This window comes from Microcaecilia unicolor, chromosome 4, assembly GCF_901765095.1.
Source record: "Microcaecilia unicolor chromosome 4, aMicUni1.1, whole genome shotgun sequence".
NCBI lineage: Eukaryota > Metazoa > Chordata > Amphibia > Gymnophiona > Siphonopidae > Microcaecilia > Microcaecilia unicolor.
In genome coordinates this window covers 181,125,342-181,150,928 of record NC_044034.1, presented here as the reverse complement: position 1 = coordinate 181,150,928, position 25,587 = coordinate 181,125,342, and the positions used below count along the sequence as shown (strand labels likewise).

The window sequence follows — 25,587 nt, the reverse complement described above, 5'->3', positions numbered from 1 at the left end:
CAGAAGAAAATTGCATTTATGTTACTTTTACCAGTCTTTTCACCGCTTATAGAATCTGACTTTCTTGGGAGGGGGGTCAAGCTGGGGTGGGGTGCAGTGCAGCATGGTGAGGGTGGGGATGGAGGAGATCACTTGCAGTGGGGATAGGCAGGGATGGGTTAGATTTTTGTTCTTGTTCAACTCTCTAATACAGTGCTCAAAATTGCATTTGCAAATTTGGGAGTGCACCCAATTTGTGTACGCAATTTCACTGACAAATGAGCCAATTAGCACCAATGAGTTCTTCAGGTGACCAAATAAGGGCAATCCACCCAAATAAGGGAGATGAACTTCTAATTTAGGCACAAGAATTTACACCAGGTTTCAGTTGCTGTAAAATTGGGCACAGACCCTGGCATCAAATACTATTCTATAAATGGTGCCCAACTCTGGCCATTGTTTATAGAAACGCGCTTGTTGCTATTTTTTTTTAATAAATGCCCAAATTTGGCTGCCATATATAGAATTTAGTTCATAGGGCTTGATTCTAAGTTGCACTTCGAAAGCTAATCAAGAAATGTATTGTTATGTCCAATAAAAAAGGTATCATCTTATTTTCTTTTCCATGTTTTATTTTGTTTTATTTCTATTGATTACCTTTAAAAGTGGACTAACACTGCTACCACACCTCTCTATTCAAGTTGCACTCAAAAACGGGTGCCAGAGGAAAAGATCAGCGCCAAGCACGATTCAATAAATGGTGCATGCCCTTTAGAGAATTATGCTTAGCACCAATTCCTGTGCCTAAACATTACACCTGGTGAAACCAGGTGTAAATGCTGGCACCTAATTTAGATGTGCTGAACCAGTATTGTATAACTACAGGCACTCAACGTTTTGGAACACCTCTGATGCACCCATAGCCACACTCCTTTTTGAGATGCGCACTATCCAGCTTATTTTCGAAAGAGAAAGACGCCCATATTTCGACCCAAATCGGGAGATGGGCGTCTTTCTCCCGTGGGTGATCAAATCAGTATAATCGAAAACCAATTTTGGTCATCTTCAACTGCACTCCGTCGCAGGAATGAACAAAGTGGACGGGAGCGTGTCGGAGGCATGGTGAAGGCGGGACTGGGGTGTGGTAATCAGCCGAGGAAAGATGGGCGTCTTTAGCTGATAATCGAAACAAGAAGGGCGTTTTTGACGAGAATTTGGTCAGCTTTATTTGGACCCTTTTTTTCAGGTCCAAGTCCCAAAAAAGTGCCCCAACTGACCAGATGACCACCGGAGGGAATCCGGGATCACCTCCCCTGACTCCCCCAGTGGTCACTAACCCCCTCCCACCAAAAAAAAAACACTTTACAAACTTTTTTTTCCCAGCCTGTATGCCAGCCTCAAATGCCGTACCCACCTCCATGACAGCAGAATGTGTTCTATCGTCTGACAGCCTTTCCCTGGTTCTGATGTGGCTCTTGGGTGAGTGTGACACCTTTTCTATTATGCGTACTGCAGAGTCACATCAGCAATGCATTGTGGTAGGTGTAGGGTATGGGGCTCCATGATTCCACTAGCTTGTGTTAAATGCTCACGATGTTGGTAGTTGGTAGGCTCTACTCCCATGGTGCTTTTCCCTCTGCTTACTGGGTCAGAGTGTGCCCTGTTTTGTTTCCGGTAGTCCATGAGGTAGTGGCCATTTTTGTAAGCCAGTTTTAGCTCCCTTTCGTGTGTTACCCACGTTACTGAAAGTGGGCATTCTACAGCATTCTGCCAGCTCTGACCTACTGCTAATCTCAGTACCAGGGAGACTCTTTGCCAGTGGGGCACAACCTCTGATCTGCAGTTAACTGTGAGTAAACATGCTTATTCCAATAAAGGACGTTTTCGGAGACATTAGTCTTCAGGTATCAACTGGTGTGCCAGGTTATACAGCAGCAACGAGTCCTAGAGGCCTGCGTGTATGCAGGTCCCTGGAGCACTTTTAGTGGGTACCGCAGTGCAATTAAGGCAGGCAGACCCAGGCCCATCCCCCCTACCTGTAACACTTGTGCTGGTAAATGGGAGCCCTCCAAAACCCACTGTACCCACATGTAGGTGCCCCCTTCACCCCTAAGAGCTATGGTAGTGTTGTACATTTGTGGGTAGTGGGTTTTGGGGTAGGGGGTTGGGGGCTCAGCACCCATGGTAAGGGAGCTATGCATGTGGGAGCTGTTTCTAAAGTCCACCGCACTGACCTCTAGGGTGCCCAGTTGGTGTCCTGGCATGTCAGGGAGGCCAGTGTACTACGAATCCTGGCCCCTCCCACGACCAAATGGCTCGGATTAGGATTTTTGAGCTGGCCAGTTTTAGTTTCCATTATCGCTAAAAAAAAAAAACGCCCAGCTCAGAAATGAACAAATCCATGGCATTTGGTCTGTAGAAACCTTATTTTCAAAACAAAATAAAAGACATCCATTTTTTTTCGAAAATACGGTCTGTCCCTCCTCTTCACGTACCCGTTTTCAGACAGAGACGCCTATGGAGATAGGTGTTTGTGTTCGATTATGCCCCTCCACGGGAGTTAGGCACACTGCCTTAAAGAATAGCACGCAGCCAGATGCATATGCAAATTTTATTGGGTGCCATCAATAACTGGTTGTCAGCAACCAATTGTGGATAATTAACAGCTCATTAGCCAATTTGCATGTGTATCTCAGGTGTGCACCCAAATTTAGGTGTGGAATTCTGCACACCATATATAGAATCTAGAAGCTACTTTATAGAATACTGTGTTACATGACACTTTTGGATGAACATGCCTACCCCCTCATTGTGCACACATTTTTGTGTTAAGTGCACAAACTTGCACACACAGGTTACAGAATTGTGCCAGCTATTTTCATAACTTTATTATTAAATCATGCACTAAGTAGTACTAGCTACCCATAACCATCCATAGTTGGAGTTAATTGGTGCTAATTGCCACTAATTTGCAGTTATGCATGTAACCACACTTAGGGGTCCTTTTACTAAGGTGTGCTAATAGATTTAGCACATGCTACTACTACTACTACTATTTAGCATTTCTATAGCGCTACAAGGCGTACGCAGTGCTGCACAAACATAGAAGAAAGACAGTCCCTGCTCAAAGATCTTACAATCTAATAGACAAAAAATAAAGTAAGCAAATCAAATCAATTAATGTGTACAGGAAGGAGGAAAGGAGGGTAGGTGGAGGCGAGTGGTTACGAGTCAAAAACAATGTTAAAGAGGTGGGCTTTCAGTCTAGATTTAAAGGTGACCAAGGATGGGGCAAGACGTAGGGGCTCAGGAAGTTTATTCCAGGTGTAGGGTGCAGCGAGACAATAGGCACGAAGTCTGGAGTTGGCAGTAGTGGAGAAGGGAACAGATAAGAAGGATTTATCCATGGAGCAGAGTGCAAGGGAAGGGGTGTAGTGAAGGACGAGTGTGGAGAGATACTGGTGATTAGCATGTGTAAGTGATAAGACACCCATTACATAGTAACATAGTAACATGACGGCAGAAAAAGACCTGCACGGTCCATCCAGTCTGCCCAACAAGACAACTCATGTGTGCTACTTTTTGTGTATACCCTACTTTGATTTGTACCTATGCTCTTCAGGGCACAGACCGTATAAGTCTGCCCAGCACTATCCCCGCCTCCCAACCACCGGCTCTTGCACAGACCGTATAAGTCTGCCCAGCACTATCCCCGCCTCCCACCACCGGCTCTGGCACAGACCGTATAAGTCTGCCCAGCACTATCCCCGCCTCCCACCACCGGCTCTGGCACAGACCGTATAAGTCTGCCCAGCACTATCCCCGCCTCCCACCACCGGCTCTGGCACAGACTGTATAAGTCTGCCCAGCACTATCCCTGCCTCCCAACCTCCAGTCCCGCCTCCCACCACTGGCTCTGGCACAGACTGTATAAGTCTGCCCCGCACTATCCCCGCCTCCCAACCTCCAGCCCCGCCTCCCACTACCGGCTCTGCTATCCAATCTCGGTTAAGCTCCTGAGGATCCATTCCTTCTGAACAGGATTCCTTTATGTTTATCCCATGCATGTTTGAATTCCGTTACCGTTTTCATCTCCACCACCTCCCGCGGGAGGGCGTTCCAAGCATCCACCACTCTCTCCGTGAAGAAATACTTCCTGACATTTTTCTTGAGTCTGCCCCCCTTCAATCTCATTTCATGTCCTCTCGTTCTACCGCCTTATTATCTCCGGAAAAGGTTCGTTTGCGGATTAATACCTTTCAAATATTTGAACGTCTGTATCATATCACCTCTGTTTCTCCTTTCCTCCAGGGTATACATGTTCAGGTCAGCAAGTCTCTCCTCATACGTTTTGTTACACAAATCCCATACCATTCTCGTAGCTTTTCTTTGCACTGCTTCGATTCTTTTTACATCCTTAGCAAGATATGGCCTCCAAAACTGAACACAATACTCCAGATGGGGCCTCACCAACGACTTATACAGGGGCATCAACACTCCCTTTCTTCTGCTGGTCACACCTCTCTCTATACAGCCCAACAACCTTCTAGATACAGCCACCGCCTTGTCACACTGTTTCGTCGCCTTCAAATCCTCAGATACTATCACCCCAAGATCCCTCTACCCGTCCGTACCTATCAGACTCTTGCCACCTAACACATACGTCTCCCGTGGATTTCTATTCCCTAAGTGCATTATATTCCTATGGGCGACTTATCGCACACTAAGAGCCCTGTTTATTAAGCTGTGTTACAGGCGCGTTAGCTTTTTAAATATGCATTAACCATGTACGCGCCTACAATATCCCTATAGGATGGTTAAGGCGCATGCTAATTGTAGGCACGTTAAAAATGCTAACACACCTTAGTAAACAGGGCCCTAAATCATTAGTGCACCTTAGTAAAAGGACCCCTTAAGTTGTAATTCTATAACTTAAAGCATAACTCCTTCAGAGTGTAACTACTGGGGGGGGGGGGGGTGGACATGGGAGGGACATGGGCAAGGCAGTGTGTGCCCAGCAACCTATGCACTAAGGTTATAAAACATTGTCGAGAATTCCAAGATGGCGGCCGAGTAAGATGTTGGGAAGAAAGCTCCGCTGTTTTTCGCTCTACTCCTGCAACATTTTTGCCTTAATTACCTTGAAATTTTAAACATTATGCCTAAAAGGAGAGGTAAAGCGCGAGCAAGCCCCGTTACTCCCTCCTTACCTAGAGCTGGAACGATGGAGCACTTCCTTTTACCGGGCACAGCGTCGGGGACTGTTTCGCTGCTGGAGGGTTTAGGGAGAGGTCTCCCGTTCCCCCAGCTTGAACATGAGATATCCTTTAGCCCCGAGACGAGGCTTCCTCCTCCTATGCCGGCTACAACGTCGATTTCGGTCCAGAGACCTCTTGGTGCGCAAGTCGCGACAGGGTTTTCTGGCACGGGCCCTGAGTCGGCGTTTGAGAAGCCAAGGATTCCTTCTGTGGAGGACGCAGAAGAGCAGAGAGGAGAGATTGTTCCTGTGGAAGAGCTCGGAGTGGTAGAAGGTCAGTCAACTTTGCCTGCAACCCCAACGATTGATTTTTCAAGTAAGTCGTTTCTACCTGAAAAGCCCCAACAAATAACTTTGGATAACATATGGGAGGCGCTTGTAGGTTTAGAAGCCTCATTCACTCAACAATTTACTCAGTTAAATAAGAAATCCACACTAGATAATGAAAGGATCACTGAAATGGATATGATGTTAAAATCTGTGGGCAAGGAAGTTGAAACTAATTCTTCTGCAATTAAAAACTCTCAACAAATACAAATAAATTTAATAAAAGAGAATATGTACCTTCAAAATAGGATTGAAGTACTGGAGAACTATCAACGCTCAAATGCTCTCAGACTGATAAATTTTCCTAAACAAGTTGCTATTTCCCCATTGATAACCTTTAAGCAATATTTAACAGAAGCTTTAAAAATACCAGAAAAAACACATCCACCTATTTCAAAGATTTTCTATATAGAACCGTTTCGCAAGAAAGATTCTTCACAAAGGGAGGAAGTTAAAACCCAATCATTGGACTTAAATTTGACTCAGATTATTGAAGGAGACAATGAGGGTTTAACAACAGCAACACTTAAAGTGATTTTCATACTCCAACCGGATAGAGACTGGATCCTCAAACAATTTTTCCTAAATAAGAGACCTGATTTCCTAAATTGCAAGATAAGAATGTATCCGGATGTCTCTAGAAACACTCAAAAGAATAGACAGGAATTTCTGAAACTGAGACCCAAGGCAATACAACTTGGCGCCTTATTTTGGCTGAACTTTCCCTGCAAGTGCGTGATAAAACTTAATTCAATTAAATATGTATTTTTTGAGGCTAATCAATTAAACTCTTTTTTGGAGACAAAGTTGAGAGACTTACATCCTCCATTATCAGGAACACTAATAACTTCAACTCCATAATAATTGTATATTGCTTGGTATCCTTATATCAGCCTCCATTTGTTAAATTTTGAAGTTAGCTTCAAAAATTGGAATATTTGCCTAAAAATCGTGAAATTCTCCCCTATATTGTGGACTATAGACGAGTAATGATCTTCTTGTTATAATAATTTTTTCTTTTCTTTGATGTATTTTCAAGAATTTACCAAGATACTAAATCGTCTTTATCTGTAATCAAGATATAATGCTTGAATTTATTTTGAAATGAATAAATAAATAAATAAATAAATAAATAAATAAATAAATAAAAAAAAACATTGTCAGTTAGCTGCTGACAGAATTTAAACACGAGTATTTACACAAATCTTTGACATAGCATAAGTGGGCTCACCTAAAGTTAAGCACATAAATGTGGATTTATGCTCATATTCTATCAAGGCTATTTCAGGCATAATTTTCATAGAATTTGTGCTTTACACACATACATTAAAGCTCCCAGCTTTAGGCAACCTGTATAGAATTTGCCTCTTTACCAGTATTCTAGACCACATAAGAATGCAAAAAGGTTAGTGCCTACTGTTTAGTATTATCCTCTTAGGGGTGAATTCTGTAAATGGCACCTATTAAAAAAACAATCAGTGCCCCCACTTAAGCACTATTCTATAAGCTGTGCCTAAAGTTAGGCATGGTTTATACAATATCACTTAAGTGCAAGGGTCATGCATTAATTTAGGAGTGTCCATTTGCACCAATAAAAATGTGGTGCAAATGTCTGGGTCTAAATTTATGCAGAGACCCCCCTTATTCTATAATTGCATGTGTAACTGGAATCCATGCACACGCTCTACCCCAAAATGCCCATGAGCCTCCCATTTTTGCACCCCCTTTTCTGGGATGCACATAAAATGTAGGCACAGATTACACACTTAAATTTACATATATACGTGTTGATTTATTAGCACCAATAATCACCGGTTAAAAAGCCAATTGGTGCTAATTGACTCATTATTCAATTAAATTGTGCATTCAATTTGGATATACACCCAAATTTGTGCTTGTCATTTCTTGTGCTATTTACAGAATTAGGGGGTAAGTGTACACTACTTACAAATAACATATGTTAAATAACTTAAAAAATAATTAAACTAAGGACCCAGTTTACAAAGGCGTGCTAGAATTTTTAGCACATGCGAGCATGCTAATGGTGTAGATGCCCATAGAAATAGAAATGTTATGGCCATCTACACAGCACACTAATCTTTAGCGCGCCTTTGTAAACAGGGCCCTAAATGTTTAAACATGCACACCCCTGGACTACAACAGTTCCAGAAACTATGCACTAGGAGAAAACAGAACTAGAACTTCCTTCCAATAGGACAGGTCTGCTCAGCTAGACCAAACTCCAGGCAAGGTCTCCAATCTGGTACTCTGACCCTCATACTTCTAATGGAATGAAAATTAAAAGCGCTGGTCCCTGCATCCTACCTTCACTCACTACTTGTAGAACCAAATCTAGAATCTTGAAAACAAGCCCTTATCCTGAGAGTTTCACCAAATCTCATGGAACCTAATAACTGCTTCACAACACCACTGAAACATTCTGAAAAGGGGTAAAAAGGAACAACTTTGGCAAAGAAGGATGAGTAACGTTTGAGAGTTCTGGGAAATTATGAAGTTCTCAATATTATGATGAGAAAGAAGCATCAGCATACAGTGCTGTTTGACTAAGTTTCCCCAAAATAAGGCAATTCAAGACCATAACAAAAAAGAAAAACAAAAAAACACCACTGCTCAGTTTTTACAAATGCTTAAAGAATCTCCTTACTCTAATGCAGGGGTGGACAACCACGGTCTTCAAGGGCCACAACCCAGCTGGGTTTTCAAGATTTCTACAATACAAATCAACCTTGTACATATTAAATGGAAGCATTGCATGCAAATTAATCTCATGCATATTCAGAGGAAATCTTGAAAACCCAAATGGGTTATGGCCCTCAAGGATTGTGGTTACCCACCTCTGCTCTAATGTCTAGGCTTATACTATCAAAGCTAGCATGGGAATCTGCAGGAAATACCCATTCAGACCAGTTTCTACTTGAAAACAGATTGGGGAGGGGGGGGGTGCAAGGAGGAGGTGGTGAAAAGGTAACAGATTTTCATTTATTCTTTCTAGCCAACCTATGAAGATGGACTGTAGTTCCCCATCCAGCTGATTTCCCTCACTTCTGTCCAAAACAGCCAGCACAGCAGCGCTTTCAGTGCAATTCACTGAATTTGCAGAGGACTGAATTGGTTACAAGGTGCTTTAGATAAGTCTGGAATTGTCAGTAGTCTGCTATTGACCTTGGGAGGTAATGACTCCTTGCGATTAAGATAATGGAACAGAATGTGCACAGATTTCTTTATCGTTTCCTCAAAAAATGGATCTCAAGTTTACAATACAAGGGAACAGAGTGCCAATGCCCTGAATCAAAAGCGAGAGCTTTCCAGTCACTATGTCAACATGAAGCTTAGATTCAAGTATTTTTAGAGCAATTTTATATTCAAACACAAATGCACTCCTAACAGACAATGAAAAGATTTGTACTTAGTGGATACATTAAGGCTATTTCTACAGCTTGGAACCAACTTGTGCACATCTAAGTAAAAGGATGCGACTAACCTTTTATTACTGAAGCATCTGGATCAGATGTGGCAAATTATGCAGGCACCATCAACCCTAAAAAGGAACAATATACTTAGGCCATTGGTGTAAATTTTTAATTAAAAAAAATAAAAATCTTACTCTAGTTTATTTGGAAATTTGGTTGAACTAAATGTTTATACAGTCGATGAAGACTAGCAGCTTGAGGTTCTTATCAACCTTTTTAGAAAAGACATGTTGTGTTAAAGAAATAATTATTTCCAGTCCAATTAGCTGCACTTGAAGCCTTCCACAAAAAGTTACAACAAAATGAGCCTAAGCAATAAAATATTTTAGGGGAGGGGCAAAGGTTCTACAAATTGGGTCTACAGATTATATTTTGCAAAGAAGAAACAGGCATGATTAAAGTGTACATAACTACTCCCCCCACGGCACTAGCCTTGTTAGTCACCATGCACTTATTTTCTTCAAGTCCATCTCCCCCACATCCTGCTCTCAGTTCAGACAGTGATAATATAAAAAGGCAACATGTGTCCCGAGAGGTGGTGTACATACTTAGATCCAGCCATGACTACCTCTCTCTGGACACAGTGAGGGGTTGGTGTATAAGTGGATGAGCCAGAAGTGGCATGGAGAGACCTACGAATAGTAAAACCCTTTCCTCCATGCTCCTGGATCTTCAGAGGGATATTTCCTCCTTCTCTCTCCCAGCCCTGCCCTTTGAGGAGTAAACCAGCACCTCAACAAAATTTAGCTTAAGGGCTTGGAATATGAACTGAAGCTGCCAGGTACGGAAGTTACAAATGATTCCTTTATGGTCCACAATGAAGGAAAAACCCTTTATGCACTCTATAACCCTTTAAAACAGGCATTTCCCCCATAACATCTAGCAGTGTTCAGCATGGGATTCTCCAAAAGCAAAAAACAAACAAACCCCAAAATTAAAAAAAAAAAATCCAAAACAAACAATTTAGCTGTGCTTAAATATTCTATTAGAAACTGCCATAAGCCCTAGATAATCAGTTGATTTCAGAAAAATAAAATCTAGTGCTCAATGTGTAAATCAAATAGAATTCTGTAGTTATTGTGTATATAAAACAACATCTGTAATGCTTCAGTCAAGCTTAGTTTATTTGGAAATTTGCTATACCACCTTTCATATCAATACATCAAGATGAAGGCCTCAAACACATTTTTGCTCTTGATCTGGAAAGACTAGTGCCACAAACAAAGGAGAAATTAGGTCCTACCTGCTAATTTGCTTTCCTTCTGTCCCTTTGGACTGGCCCAGAATGACTGATGGGTTGTGCACACATATCAGCAGGTGGAGACAGAAGGCTGATTTCGAGGCAGCCAATAAGAGCCATGCTCAGCCCCTTAGAAACCTCAGTATTCACATAGCAAAGCAAAAGGAAAGAGACACTAAACATCTGTGTGCCAGTCAGTTCATACAGCCACCTACCAACAAAGAGTCCTTGTTGGTTACTTGTCGAAATATTTTGACTATTCCAAACAGAGTTAGCAACATCAGAATTGTGCCTATGTGCAACCGCGTAGAAATGGTTGAATAATTGGTCTCTTTGCGAATATAGACATGTCCATAAATATAGATACTTTTTTTTGTAAAAAAAACAGTTTTTTAAATCAAACAGCTCCCCACAGAGACAAGAGCGAATGAAACTAATACCAGTACAAAACTATCTCCAAGAACAAATTGGATACCAAATAGGGAGGGATCTGGGCGGGTCCAGAGGGACTAAAGGCAAGCAAATTAGCAGGTAGGACCTAATTTCTCCTTCCTTAGCATCCCTCTGGACCGGCCCAGAATGACTGATGGGAAGTACCAGAGCGGTAAACCACGGGAGGGACAAAACTAGAACCACTGCCAGATTCTGGTAAAAAAACAAACTGAGACCCGACACACCTGGACATCTGTCCAAACTATATCAAACAAGTAACGATTTCCAAGACACCCAAACACTAGAGCTCAGTTCCCACCACGTGGGCACTAAAAGTGCAACCAGATGCAATACTGTCCAACTCATGAGCTGATCTGAGCACTAGAATACTGAAACTTAGAATGCGCCTTGTCGGTTGCCAAAGAATACTCCTGTCAATTGGAGACCTGAACTCTTTTAGAATGAGCAGAAAGAAGAAACTGTGCACCAAGACAGCAGGAAAAGATCTGTCAAAATACTGAACAATGGACGCGCAAGATAACTCTGGAACAAGACACAGTCCCCCTATCATGCAGAGACAGTTACCTTCTCGAAGAATAAAGTGCCTGCAAAACCCAAGACAGGTCCTAGAAGAATAAGGAGCATAGACTGGAAATACTAAGGAATGACCAAACTTTAGGAAGGAAAGAAAGAAGGAGGTACCCAATGTTCTCAAGGGCCCAAGCCACAGAGACAGAGAGAGAGACCATCTAGGCTCCTTAAGTCATCCATTAAATGGCTCTGAAGATAAGAGGGGAGAGAAAAGAGCACAAAGGAAGAAAAAGAAGCAGAGCGAGAATACACTACGAGTGAAATCACGAAGAATAAAGTCACTCAGGAGACAAAAGAGGCGGACACTGTCACAAAAAGACCACACATTCTCAGAAACGTTCGCAGAGTCACTCAAGGAGCAAACTGAAAGAAGCTAGCGTGACCAACTGACTGAAAGGGACAATAAAGGTTATTCCCCCAGCCCAAAATACTCATGTATATGTGGCACCGCTGAACAGCAGCGGACCAGTCCATGGGTATAGGAGAGATGTCAGAGGGATCCCAAATTAAGACAAAAGTCAAAGAAGTAGAGCTTTGACAAAAGCAAGCATCCGAACTAAGCCAACAGAAGAATATCCCCAGTGTCTGAACAACAGATCCATCAACAACAAGGCAGAAGGCATCAAAAGACTGTACATGACCCAGTAATTGGCCCTGGAAAGAACTGTGGTTGAAGAACTACTGAACTATTGATACGAAGAACCACCAAATACAGCCTAGGAGATCAAACCAAAAACATGAGGAAATCCAGGAAATGTCTCTCATCATCTCTCAAGAAAAACCTAGAGAAATCTGTCTCACAAGAAGACTCACAGTTCATCGAGACCACAGATCTCACCACTCTGACAGAGGAGAACAGACACACAGGGGGTCTCCCTGACAGACCAGCGTTGAGTTTCCAAAGAGGCACCACTCATAATGTCACCCTGGAACCAGGGGCATAGCCAGACTTCGGCGGGAGGGGGGTCCAGAGCTCGAGGTGAGGGGGCACATTTTAGCCCCCCCCCGGCGTCGCCGACCCCCCCCCCCCCCGGCACCATTGCCAACACCCCCCGGCCATTGCCGCCAGCGCCCCCCGCCACCAGCACCACCACCAACAACTTTGACACCCCCCTGCCGACGACCCTCTCGACCCCCCTGCCCACCTGCACGCCATCACCTACCTTTGCTGGCAGGGGACCCCACCCCTGCCAGCCGAGGTCCTCTTCTTCCTTCGTTCTGTTTCTGAGTCTGCGAACTGCAGGGCTTCAATCTGTTTCTGTGAGTCTGACGTCCTGCATGTTGTACTTGCAGGACGTCAGAGTCAGAAACCAAACGAAGGAAGAAGACTTCGGCTGGCGGGGGTTGGGCCCCCCCCCCCCGCCAGCAAAGGTAGCAGACGGTGACGGCAGGTTGACGGCAGGAGGGGGGTTGAGAGGGTCATCAGCAGGGGGGTCCGGGGCCAAATCTACGGGGGCCCAGGCCCCCATGGGCCCATAGTAGCTACGCCCCTGCTTGGAACTACAACCGCCATCCCAGTCTAGCCAAGGTAAAAGACTGGCAGCAGAGAGAAAAATGAGCTGCAGAAAATTCCCACTGTCAACCGAGAAGTCAAGCAGCCAAGATGGGATGCATAACCGAATAAGGAAGACTGTGTGAAGGCTAGGCAGAACTCCCTCCATCTTGACAACCGCTTAGTAGCGGTTAGAGGTTGTTAGAGGGAAAATAGCCGAGATCTCAGGAGCAAAGCCATCAGACTCCCAACTCCTGGAAAATAACAGATACAGGAAGCCAACCGGCCTCCATAGAAAAGGAAAAAACAGCTCACTACTCTGTGAATCCAAAAGGAGGAAATCTGCAAAAATGCCTAACATCTTATGCTGAGGAGATCCCAACTCATCAGGAAGCCACCAGGAAACTTGTAGGAATCAGAAACAAAAAGACAAAATGTGTCTGACTGAGGGAATGAGAGATGGAACAGTTAGTCCTGGTGCAACATTCCCACACTGTAGGATCTCAACTAGACAGAGTTAAAGAGAGCAGAGGAACGATATAGCAAACCCTAGCAAGGCTAAGCCACATGGAACACAATAACCACCATAGGAGATAATGAGGGCTGAGAAAGGCACCATCGAGCCTTTGAATAATTTAGAGTTCAAGGATCTCAGAGAAAAACAACAAGAAGGCAGCTAGCTGCTTCAAATGGTGAAAGAAATCAGATCACCAAGGAGAAATGAAATCACAAAGGAGAAAAGATAATAAACAAAATGAGAGAAAGTGAATCAAAATCCACTAATGGCACTATACGCAAGCTGTGATAGCTAGCAAAATCGTCCCAACACTTGGGAAAAGGATACTGATATATGAAGTATGGAGAGAAACAAAATGGAAAACATGAGACCACAAAAAAAAATGCTTTGGCTCGAAATGAGTTATAAATTCCCTGCTGAGGAAAGACCACCGATACACCAGGTATGTAGAGAAACAAACTGCAAATTATGATTTCAGTAGAATCGTTTGGATAGCAAACTGTCAATGCAAAATACACAAAGTAACAAACATTACAGAAATCCCTTAACATTTGGAGAAAAACAAATAAACCATATGGTTCCCCAAGGCCAAAAAGAAGGTCCCCTTGAGAACAGACCCACAGAATAGAAAAATATGAGAAACTGACATGCTGTCACAATCTTTGGTGGACATACATTGTGCCTTTTCTAAAGTGCAAAGTCTGTTCTGGTTTTTTTTTTTTTAGGAATGTGACAGAATAGAAAAAAATCATCCTCGAACAGTCTACTGGGCTACGGGAATCGTAACAGTTCAACAGATAGTGTTTCGCTACCTAACTCAGGGATGAGAGGAGATGAGCACCTAAAGTAGCAGACCAGAGAAAGTAAGGAGATCTTCCAAGAGAGAGCACCATGTCCATAATATATAATAGTGGGAGCTGAACCCACAAAGACAGGTGCCCAAACATTTGCTCTAACTAAAAGAGCACAACTCACTAGTCATACCAAACCAGACAGACAGCCCTCCGGAACCCCCCCCGCAAGAGCAAGGCTAGAAGCATGTGCTGAACCGCCAGGCAGAACCAGTGCAGCTACTGGCTGCAAACCTGAAAGGCATGATCAAATAGCAAAACATGGGCGAAAGGTAACACATTCCCAGAGATTATCAGGGCTTGCACACATCTAGAATACCAGAGAGAACATAGCACAGCAGATAAAACGATAAAACAGACTGTAAAAACAGTCCCTCAAATATATAAGGGTGTAAATTCCAGGAGAATTCAAAAGGGAAAGAAGCCTGAACCATGTAGAGAAACATTAGATCATGCCCTATAGAGACCAGAGAAATACTAAATAACTTGTGTCTGCATTAGTCAGCTTTCGGCAGGCAAATGAGGCACCGTGAACAAGTAAACTGTACTAGTATAAAACCAATAGGTTATGTCCTTGCAGCTTTCCAATTCTAGAAAAAAATATCAGAAATTGTATGTGCACCAAACTGTAGAGAAGTACAAACAGTTTTCGTGCCCCATTTAGATGTCAGAGAAAATAGTATATTGTGTCCTTGCAACATCCAGAATCTAGAGAAATTAATTATTTTATCCTGCATTATACAGAATCTGGTCGTCAGAAAAGAATCCTTACCAGAGATAGTTTTATTTACACTCATATTATATCAGATTCTGGCAGCTTCGATGCAAGAAAAGGGAAACCACAGGACAGAGTACCAGAGCCTCCCGCTCCAGACAAACACAAAACATGGCAGTCTGCACTTGATCACGTCACCATAAAGCAGATGAAAGAAATAACATATAGAGAGAGTCTGCCCCCACACATTCACATTCAAACTTCTCATTCTGCAATGGCTGTTTGTCCTTCAAATTAACAGCGCAAAATCTTCCCCCCTCCAGAGGAGACCTCATAGCACTACCGAAGAGGCCGCCTGAATGATAGCAGACCGCTGTCAGAAAGGTCTGCTGCGCCGCTCCTCCACAGTTACAAACAAAATGGCAGAGTCTTGTTTTGTTTTTTGTTTTTTTTTTAAACAGAACCCCACGGTTCTTTTGGGTTTTTTTTTTTTAATAAACTGAACTAACACCTGTCCAGAACAACCATCTGGCACTTGAGAACCCAAACCAGAACACAGAAAGAGGAACTATAACACGCTCCCAAGCCCAAGACCCTGCAGGGAGACAGCCATGACAGCAGGCTAAAGCCACTGCGCCTGCCTGCTTTTTGTTTTGTTTTTTAAATATCATATTGGCTGTTCCCCGCAGCTCTGCAAACTCCCTTTCCTCGAAGGGGTTGAGGCCAGAAATGGACCAGAGTCCACCCTGAGCCCTCAGGCATACAGGGAAAGCTTGGGGAGAGAAGGGGGGTGGGACCCGGCTACCTGAGTGTTGCACCCCCAGAGGCATTAGAGAACCCCCGCGGGCCTCAGCCTCTGCCAGCAGATAACCAAAGCCGCGAACAGATGTAAGAGAAAAGAAAACTTGAAACTTATTAGACTGAGAAAGAAATAGGTACATTTACCTGAGCTAACAGAAATTAGAAATTAGAAAACAGAATAGACATTGAGACTAAGGGGCTCACCACATCTACCACTTGCTGGAGAATGAGAATACTGAGGTTTCCAAGGGGCTGAGCACGGCTCTTATTGGCTGCCTCAAAATCAGTCTTCTCAGTCTCCACCTGCTGGTAGGCGTGCACAACCCATCAGTCATTCTGGGCCAGTCCGGAGGGACACTAAGAAAAAAATGGTTAACCACAAAGACAATTTTTTATGAATAACTGGAGGTCACAGCAGTTTCAAATGTTATATTCTGTCTCCAAAATAGGGAGAAAAAACAAACAAACCCCCGAACAGCGCCAAGTTGACATTTATCATTTATCATGTCTGTACCTCATACAAACTGATCAACAGATGAACTTGGTGCAGACAGCATAGGATGAACAATTGATGAAGGGAAAAAAATACCGATACCAGTATGGCACAGCAAAGATGACTTATTGGATAAACATAGACCTGACTCAGCCATGTTTCGGCAGCTGCCTGCATCAGGGATGTATTTTCAAATTTGCATACAGACAACATGTTACCAGACCTCAGTCTTAAAGTAAATCAGCAACGACTAAGTGGCAGTTCTACAGATTCATGGTACAGAAATGTGCCTGTGACATTTAGGGGGGGGGGGGGGGGGGGAAGTGATCAACATGGGTTACCGTTAAGATGGGTTATTTTATCACAAGTCATGCTATTTTAGCACAGGGTCCATTTTATGCAATGAGACCCTGTGCTAACATAGCACAACTTGTGGTAAAATGGCCCATCTTAAAGGTAGCCACTTCTCCCCTAAGTAGGTAATTGTATAAAGGTGTAAAACAGCTTCATAACACACTGACCAGTGTACAAGTGCACAACAGGATGGTGCGTAGTTTGCCAGTAGGAGGGTACAGGGGCAGAATTTGTGCAAAGCATGATGGAGTTCTCAAGTACTCATGTAGATCAGTGTTTCCCCAAGTCCAGTCCTGGAGTACCCCTTGCCAGTCAGGTTTTCAGGATATCTACAATGAATATGCATGAAAGTTTTGCATATAATGAAAGCAGTGTATGCAAATCAAGTTCATGCGTACATATTGTGGATATCCTAAACATCTGACATGGGAAACACTGATGTAGATGATATGCTAATTTACACACACATTTGAATGATTTAAAAGCAGACATTTATATCTGCAAACATTTCCACCTGCAATGCAGGCATGATTTCTGCTGCTTATACTTGTATTTTATAAAAATGAATCGATGATTTTATAAAATAGCACCTAAACTAGGTGCTTAGCTGCCCTCTTAAACCAGGCAACTGGCTATAAAATTAGGGGCCCATTTGCTAAAGGGTTGGCGCACAGCAACGGGCTTGCCATGCACCAAACCGGAACTACCACAGGCCTAATGAGAGCACCACAGTGGCGTAGCAGGGGGGGCTGCCACCCGGGGCGGTTCGCCGTTGCACCCCCCCCCCAGGTGCAGCACGATGACATCCCCCCCCCCTCGGCGCATCGACACCCCCCTCCCAGCTCCCGCACCCTACCTTTAAAAAGAATGTCGGAATTCGAGGCGAGGCGCAGCCCCTCGTGCCTGCCCTGCACGTAAAAGAAATGTGGACCGTCGGGCCTTCTCTCGCTGTCTGTCCCGCCCTTGCGGAAATAGGAAGTTGCGTCAGCGGAGGGCGGGACAGATAGAGCAAGGGAAGGCCCGACGGTCCACATTTCTTTTACGTGCAGGGCAGGCACGTGACGCTGCGCCTCGCCTCGGATTCCGATATTCTTTTTAAAGGTAGGGTGCGGGAGCTGGTTGGGGGGTGTCAATGCGCCGAGGGGGGGAGCTGGCAGGGAGCACCCCCCCTGAGCTGACACCCGGGGCGGACCGCCCCTCCCGCCCCCCCCCCCCCCTTGCTACGCCACTGGAGCACCAGTGGTAGTTCTGTCCCTAGCATGCACCATTTCCAATGCTACAGAAAATCAGGTCTGATTTTCAAGTGCAGGGGTTACCTGGCGGTAATCGGCAGTGATGTGTGCTGCCCAGTTACCGCCAGGTTAGTGCAGGAGCTGTTACCACCACCTCAACGGGTGACTGCAAATGCTCCCATCCCCAAAATGGCTGCACAGCAAACGTGAACTTACTGCCTAGCGATTTATTTATTTTTTAGCTTTTCTACCTGCTGCAATAAAAAGGGCCTCTGTGCATGGCAAAAATGCTGCTACCGCTAGCACAGGGCCCATTTTAATGCAGCTTGGTAAAAGGGCCCCTATATGCAAGTTACATGAATTTAAGAAAGGTAAAATGTGCACAAAGATGGATAAGCATTGAGGCTTGTACTCTGGAAATACGAGATTATGCAGTCGGAATCTCACTATAGCCTGGAAGGTAATGCAGGAGGATGGGTGCCGTCTGCTACCACTGGCATTCGTTCTGAAATTTTAGGAACAAATTGTATGCATTTGGAAGAACAGGCAGGGCTCATAAACAGAAAATTATCTTTAAATAATTTGCTCCCATCTGCTTAATGAGCCCTCAGTGAATGAATGTGCTCTTGAAGCAAAGAGAATGAACAGCCCATAAGCATGTTTGTGCCCTAATGAAAACTAGCACTGGTGTTCACCCCACCCTGTTATTACCCTTCTCCAACTATTCAAGCTTCCAAAAGATAAATTTTGCCATCACTGTACAAGATGTCCCTTTAAATAAAAGATACCCATATCAGAAAAAAAAATGCTTGAATAATAGTTCTTCGTGGGATGTCAAGTCTCTGTGCTCTTTTCATTTTTGTAGGATACCCCCAAAGAAGGTTTTGCTGAAATAATTGATGCTAGATAATTTGTAAAAATGTTAATACTAGCTAAAGACAAGTTTGTTAATGCTTGGAGTTGAGAAAGACATGACTGCAACATACAAGATAAACATTGTTTTAAAAAAAAGTGTTCACTGGTGAGCAGTGGCGTCGCGAGGGCAGCTGACACCCGGGGCGGGTCGCCGCTGCGCACCCCCCCCCCCCCCGGTGCAGCGCGGCGCACCCTCCCCTCTCTGGAGCGCAACCCCCCCCCCCCCCCCGAGAACATACCTGGAAGGCGGTGAGGGGCGGGCGGGAGAGCCAATCTGCCGAGTGCACGCCGCTGGGGGGTGTCGGCGCCTCGCTGGTTCTCTGCTCTCTCTGCCCCGGGGCAGACAGAGCAAGGAACCAGCGAGGCACCAACACCCCCCAGCCGTGTGCACCCGGGGCGGACCGCCCCACTGCCCCCTTCCTACGCCACTGCTGGTGGAGGAGAGAGAAAGTCTCCAACCAGGCACCTTCATTTAAGTGGAGGAGCAGCTTGATACCCTGGAGAACCAGGTTCAATTCCCACTGTAGCTCCTTGTGACTCTGGGCAAGTCACTTAACCCTTCATTGCCCCAGGTACAAAAGAAAGTACCTGTATATTATATGTAAACCACTTTGTAACCACTGAAAGGCAGTGTATCAAACTCCATGTGGCAAGTGTCTATTTTATAATGGCAACTGAACATTCAGGTTCCATTCTAGAACACTAGCATAACCTGGTATTGGCACACCTAACATTTGCACACCTGCCATAGACCATGGGTAACCAACTCCCTTTGCATTTACATGATATGTAAGTTGAGCATGCTATTATGGAATAGTACTGAAGCATTTTAACTTGTTTTCTTGTGTAGTTTTTTTTGAGTCGTGAATAGTCGGAAGTGGTGTTTGGATCAGCATGTTGTGAGATAAGTTTGTTATGTAAGGCTCCTGTAGCTATGGAAGTATATCATTGCCCCAGGTTTGGTAGCATGGAATGTTGCTGCTAATTGGGTTTCTGCCAGATACTTGTGACTGACTTGGCCACTGTTTGGAAAATGGTAACGGAGTTCAAACATGCGTGGGATATGCATAGAGGAATACTGTACAGAAGGAATGGATCCTCAGAAATTGGGTGGCGGAGCAGTTGGGGGGAAGAGGGGGTGGTGGTTGGGAGGTGAGGATAGGGGAGGGCAGACTTATACGGTCTGTAACAGAGCCGGTGATGGGAGGCGGGACTGGTGGTTGGGAGGCGGGAAATACTGCTGGGCAGACTTATATGGTCTGTGCCCTGAAAAGGACAGGTACAAATTCAAGGTAAGGTATACACATATGAGTTTGTCTTGGGCAGACTGGATGGACCATGCAGGTCTTTTTCTGCCGTCATCTACTATGTTACTATGTTAGGACACTGGGCTAGATGGACGACTGGTCTGACCCAGTATGGCTACTCTTATGTTCTTATATGTTCTTATCCTTCTGGCACTTTCATGGGAAATTGTAGACTTATGTGCGTAAGGGCTTGTATTCTAGACATTAATGCACATATTCAGGTCCAAGATGGCGGCTTAGAGCGGACATGCGCTCGGAGTGCTCCTCTGCCCAAGTTTAGGATTGGAAGCTTGGCGCATTCCCCATAGCAATATGGGGAAAAGAAAGGGCAAAACCGGAGCCCCAACCTCCTCGGGCCCGGCGGCAAACCCCACCATACGCCAACCTACCTTAGAGGCATTTGGTGTCCAAGCGCCGGCGACTTTAGCGGTAACTTCGGAAGTAATTGCAACTCCAATGGCAAACAGCAGTTCGGAGGGAGTGTCTCTCAGCCCTCCTATAGGGGTAACCCCGCCGCGACCCGGAAGCTCGGTCGAGTTGGTGTGCAGGGCCCTGGAGACATCCAAAGTGGGCTTAGTCCCCTCTCCCCCTGGAGGAGGTCAACTCATGAATAATCCCTCTAGATGTACATCTATTGGAGATGGGCTGGTGACATCAACACCCACATTGACCAGAGGAACTGCTCCCGGTGAACAAGGCGGCCCGGTAAGACCCCGAATACTCACGCTTGACAATCTTTGGGACGCTATCCAGGGGCTTAACTCATCCCTACTACAAATTACAGCCTCCCTTCGAGGGGAGACAGTGGAATTGAAAAATAACATTGTGCAATTGTCCAACAAGATGGAGGAACACACAAAAGGGATTGAGACTATTGAAACTGAGGTTAAAAAGGTTAAAATGGTGGTTGATTCAGTAGTTAAAGACAATGCTGCTAAAACCAGGAAAATGGAATATGTTGAAAATCAGCTCAGAAGGAAAAATTTGAGATTTTTGAACTTTCCTGTTTCACCATTTCTCTCTCCACAAGAGCTATTAAAGAAATATTTCCAGGATATTTTAGGATTAGCAGTAGAAAATCACCCACCAGTGACAAAAGCCTATTATTTAAAAGGAAAAGCGAGAAGTACTGATCAACCACCTAAGGAGGATGTGAATCTTACAGAATTTCTGGAAACTTCTATTGAGAAGGAACGTGCAATTTTGCTGGTTTCCTTTGTTCTTTAACTGGATAAAATAAATGTGTTGAGGTTATATTTTCATCATATAAATGACTCTTTCATGGGGGAGAAAGTTAGCATTTTTCCAGATTTGGCTAAGGAAACTCAGTTGAGAAGGAAGGAGCTCTTGACATTTTGGTGAAGGGTTTTTAGCCCTAGGGGCTACCTTCTTCATAAAGTTTCCTAGCAGATGTTGTATTTCCTTTGAATCTAATAATTATATTTTCTCTGACCCCAAGAAATTGCAAGAATTTGTGGGTAGTAGGGAACAGATGAAAAGCCCCGTTGGTGTAGCTGCCCAAATTAGAACTGCTGCCTGATTGTTACTGCTAAAGGAACTTCTGCCCTTGATTTAATTATGTAATGTATGTTATGACTTTATAGTTCCTAGATCCTGGACCCGGTATTGTGGGTGGAGAATGAAAGTATAATTTCTTGATAGTATTTGTAAATTTCTTTTTCTGTATTTTAATTGAAAATTTCTAAGATTTCTGTAATATTTCTATATGGTTTTTAAAATATGGAAATAAATAAAGAAAAAAAATTAATATATATAGACATTAATGCACACAAAGGGTGTGTAAATGTGAGCACCTAGATCATTGAATTGCCCCGAGGTTTTGTTTTTTATTATTATTATTATCATCATCGTCATCACAGTGCACCATAAGGCTATTACCTTATTTATGAAATTGAGGCAGGTGATAGCATCAACCTATCACTAACAGCTACTTTAGTAGATTTAGGGGCTCATTTTTGAAACAGAAAAACCACCTACAAAGCATCACAAAGTGGCAGATGGACATTTTCTTGCCAGAACGTCTCAAATCGCTATTTTTGAAACCCATTTTTAAGACTTGTTCTATGCAGCTCATCCAAATCACAAGGGAGCGTGTTGGGGGTGAGATTTCAATGTTCCTAAAACTTGGATGTTTTTCTGCCATAATGGAACAAAGCAAAAATGTCCAGTGCTAAAAGTTAGACGTTTTGGTCTACACCTGTTTCAAACAAGACTTAAGCATGAAAAGCTCACCTAAATGACCAGATGACTACTGGAGGGATTAAGGCATGCCCCCCTTTAATCCCCCAGTAGTCACTGACCCTCCTCCCACCCCCCAAAGAAACAGTACATACCAGCCGCTATGGCAGCTTCAGATATTATGGCCAGTCCTATTAAAGCAGCAAGGAGGTACCTGGAGTAGCCTAGTGGTCAATGCAGTGCACTGTAGAGAAGGGGATCCAGGCCCATATCTCACTTGTTACACATGGTGGAAAGTGTGAGCCCTCAAAAAAAAAAAAAAAACTCACCAAAAACCTACTGTACCTCATTTAGTTGACACCTGCAGCCATAAGGGCTATTGTAGAGGTGTACAATAGGTTTTTGGTGGGTTTTGGAGGGCTCACCATACGATATAAGGGGGTAACGTTGAGATGTGTAACCCCACTGCTCCGCTGGGATGTCTGTGTGGCCAGTCTACTAAGAATGTTGCCCCCCCCCCCCCCCCCCCCAATATTTCCCAATGGCTTGTTTTTGTGCATTTTTTCCTTGGATGTTTTTTCAAAAATGGTTACAAAAGAAAAATGTACTGAGCACAAAACATCTAGCAAATGGCCATTTTCAAAAAGTCAGTCTTCAAAACCCGCTTTGTGCACCAGTTGATTTTTGGACATTTTCAGCAAAACATCCAAAATTGGATTTAGACATATTTTAAAATGCCCCTTTTCGTGTGCTACCAAACCACACTGACAACATTTTTAGAACAAAACATATTAAAATGGTAAGTGTTTAACTTTCTTACACTGACCCTTATTTTCCAAATGTTAAAAACCTAATTGGTGGTTTTTGTCAAGTTCCTTTCTACACCAACACTATGTTGAGTTAGCTGCTAAACTCTGGTATATGCCTTCATAGGTAACATCTTGGTATTTATTAAACATAAGATCAAAAATCTAAAAGAAGACTATAAATTGCCATTACAGTATTGTACGTATAAACACTGCAGTGCCACCCAGTGAAATTTTGCCTAACTAGCTTCTGACACAAAAAATGTGCCATGAGACTTCGAGCATCCCAGTGGTGCGTTGGAGAGAAAACCATAATCCCCACCAACCAAAGAGAAGGCAAAAGTGCAAGTGGTAAAACACCTACATAACAGTACTTAAAAGAGCACCTCATTGCCACACCAAAGCTACCCCCAGCATCCCCAGACCACCCCTTGGGAACTATAGGACTGGTGAATGCCAGATCAGCTGCAAAGAAATCCTCGGTGATCCATGATGCCATAAACGAACAGCATCTTCACATCCTTGGAATAAGTGAAACCTGGCTAGATGAAAGTGGGGGTTTACCACTGGCAGAACTATGCACAACAGGTTTCAACATCCAACATCAACCAAGACAAGGAAGACAGGGTGGAGGGGTAGCAGTCTTGATTCATGATACAATCAATGTGCAGAATATCCATCCCCCAGCTACATGGATCAGAATCTCTTTTAATCCAACTTGAAAAGGAGAAACCAATCTGGCTGCTCATGGTATACCAAGCACCTCGTAACAACACATTATCTGTGCAAAAACTCCTAGACCTGATTACTCAAGTGACCCTGAATTACCTTAGGCTGGTGGTCATGGGAGATTTCAATCAACATATTGAAACCCCAGATACCACCACAGCTGCCTTTCTGCACATGATGGCAGCACTAGGATTTACACAGGTGATCAATTCTCCAACCCATGAAAAGGGTTACACACTAGACTTGGTATTCTACAAAGGGGTGGATATCCCAGAATTCTGGGATATCAGTATTGAAATAGCACCCCTATCATGGTCAGATCATTTTCTAATTAAGTTTTCCCTGAGTGATCACCTGAAACAAATGACACCTCCCAGAGTTTGGAAGGGGATCAGAGTCAAAAACAAATCTGACTGTTGAGCATTTCCTAGAGGCCTTGGACTATCCACATGTGGATGAAAAGACTACAGTGTCAGAACAGGTTGATATCTGGAATACACACTTAGCCAAGACCTTAGAGAAAATGGCACCACTAAAAAAGGTCTTATGCCCCACTCACAAACGCTCATCTTGGTTTTCTCCAGAACTTTGGATCCTAAAACGCGAAGGATGGAAACTGGAAAGGATATGGTGATAATCTCGCCTGGATGAAGACAGGCTAAATTGAAGGAAGCACACGACAAAGTACCGGCCAGTATCCAACATCCCATTTCTAGGGAAACTCATAGAACAAACTGTCTGTGCTCAACTTAATGATTGGCTATAAGAAAGAAACTGGCAAGATCCATGTCAATCTAGATTCAGACCCGGTTATGGAATGGAAACGGACCTCGTATCCCTATTAGATAGTATTCACAGAAACCGAGACAGGGGATTCGCCTCGGTGTTCGTACTCCTAGATTTCTCAGCAGCTTTTGACACTGTGGATCATGATATCATGTAGGATGAATGACAGAAACAGGTATCAATGAAACAGTACTTGCCTGGTTCAGATCCTATTTATCAGGCAAGCAACAACCCATAATGTTTGGCAGCAACTCATTACCACCATGGACACTGACTTGTGGGGTACCACAAGGATCGATACTGTCACCTATTCTGTTCAATATCTACCTCAAGCCACTAGCTGAGCTGATTCGGTCAATGGACACTCAGTTCTATATCTTTGCGGACGATATGCAGCTACTCATACCCACTGAACATGACTTACCTACAGCCTTGAATAAACTGATTACCTAACATCAATTCAAGAATGGGCTAAACACAACAAACTTTGTCTGAACCCAAGTAAAACCGAGCTTCTCTGGGTCCCTAACACAAGTGGATACATACCGGACATCATAATCCCTTTTGGGAAGTATGAACTCCCCCTCAAATCACAAGTCAGGAACCTTGGAAAACAATTAAATTCAACACTTACTCTGATTCCCCAAATCCAACAACCTCCAAGAGTTGCTTCTACTATTTGCGACAGCTATGCTGCCTCTCTCCTTACATCAAGAAGGTAAATCTTATCCCAGTTGTGCATGCCATGATAACATCAAGACTGGATTACTGCAATGCAGTATACAATGGTCTGACTACAAAGGGCTGACTAAAAAAGGGCCTGCACTAGCTCCAGTTGATTCAGAATGCAGCAGCAAGACTCATAGAAGATTGCAAGCGACATGACCATATCACACCATTTTTGCAAAACCTTCACTGGCTACCAGTGCAATACAGGGCTAAATTTAAAACTGATCTTCAAGGCCCTTAAAGGAAATGAATTTGAGTACCTGAATAGGATGATCCTCTACACACTGCCAGCAACACTAAGGTCCTCTCAAGGACTATCATTAACCACACCCTTTCCAAAAGAC

At 43.8% G+C, this 25,587-nt stretch overlaps 1 protein-coding gene across 4 annotated transcripts in view; it reads right to left on the bottom strand.

Moving 5' to 3' along the window:
- Positions 1–25,587, bottom strand: part of LMO1 (LIM domain only 1) — a 241,986-nt gene that overhangs the window by 103,724 nt on the left and 112,675 nt on the right. For 2 of the 4 annotated variants that reach the window (XM_030199504.1, XM_030199503.1), the window contains exon 2: positions 9,066–9,122. The exons of the other annotated variants lie outside the window; for them this stretch is intronic. The gene's annotated coding sequence lies outside the window, so the exon portion shown is untranslated. The remainder of the gene's footprint in view (positions 1–9,065; positions 9,123–25,587) is intronic. 4 annotated transcript variants of the gene reach the window in all.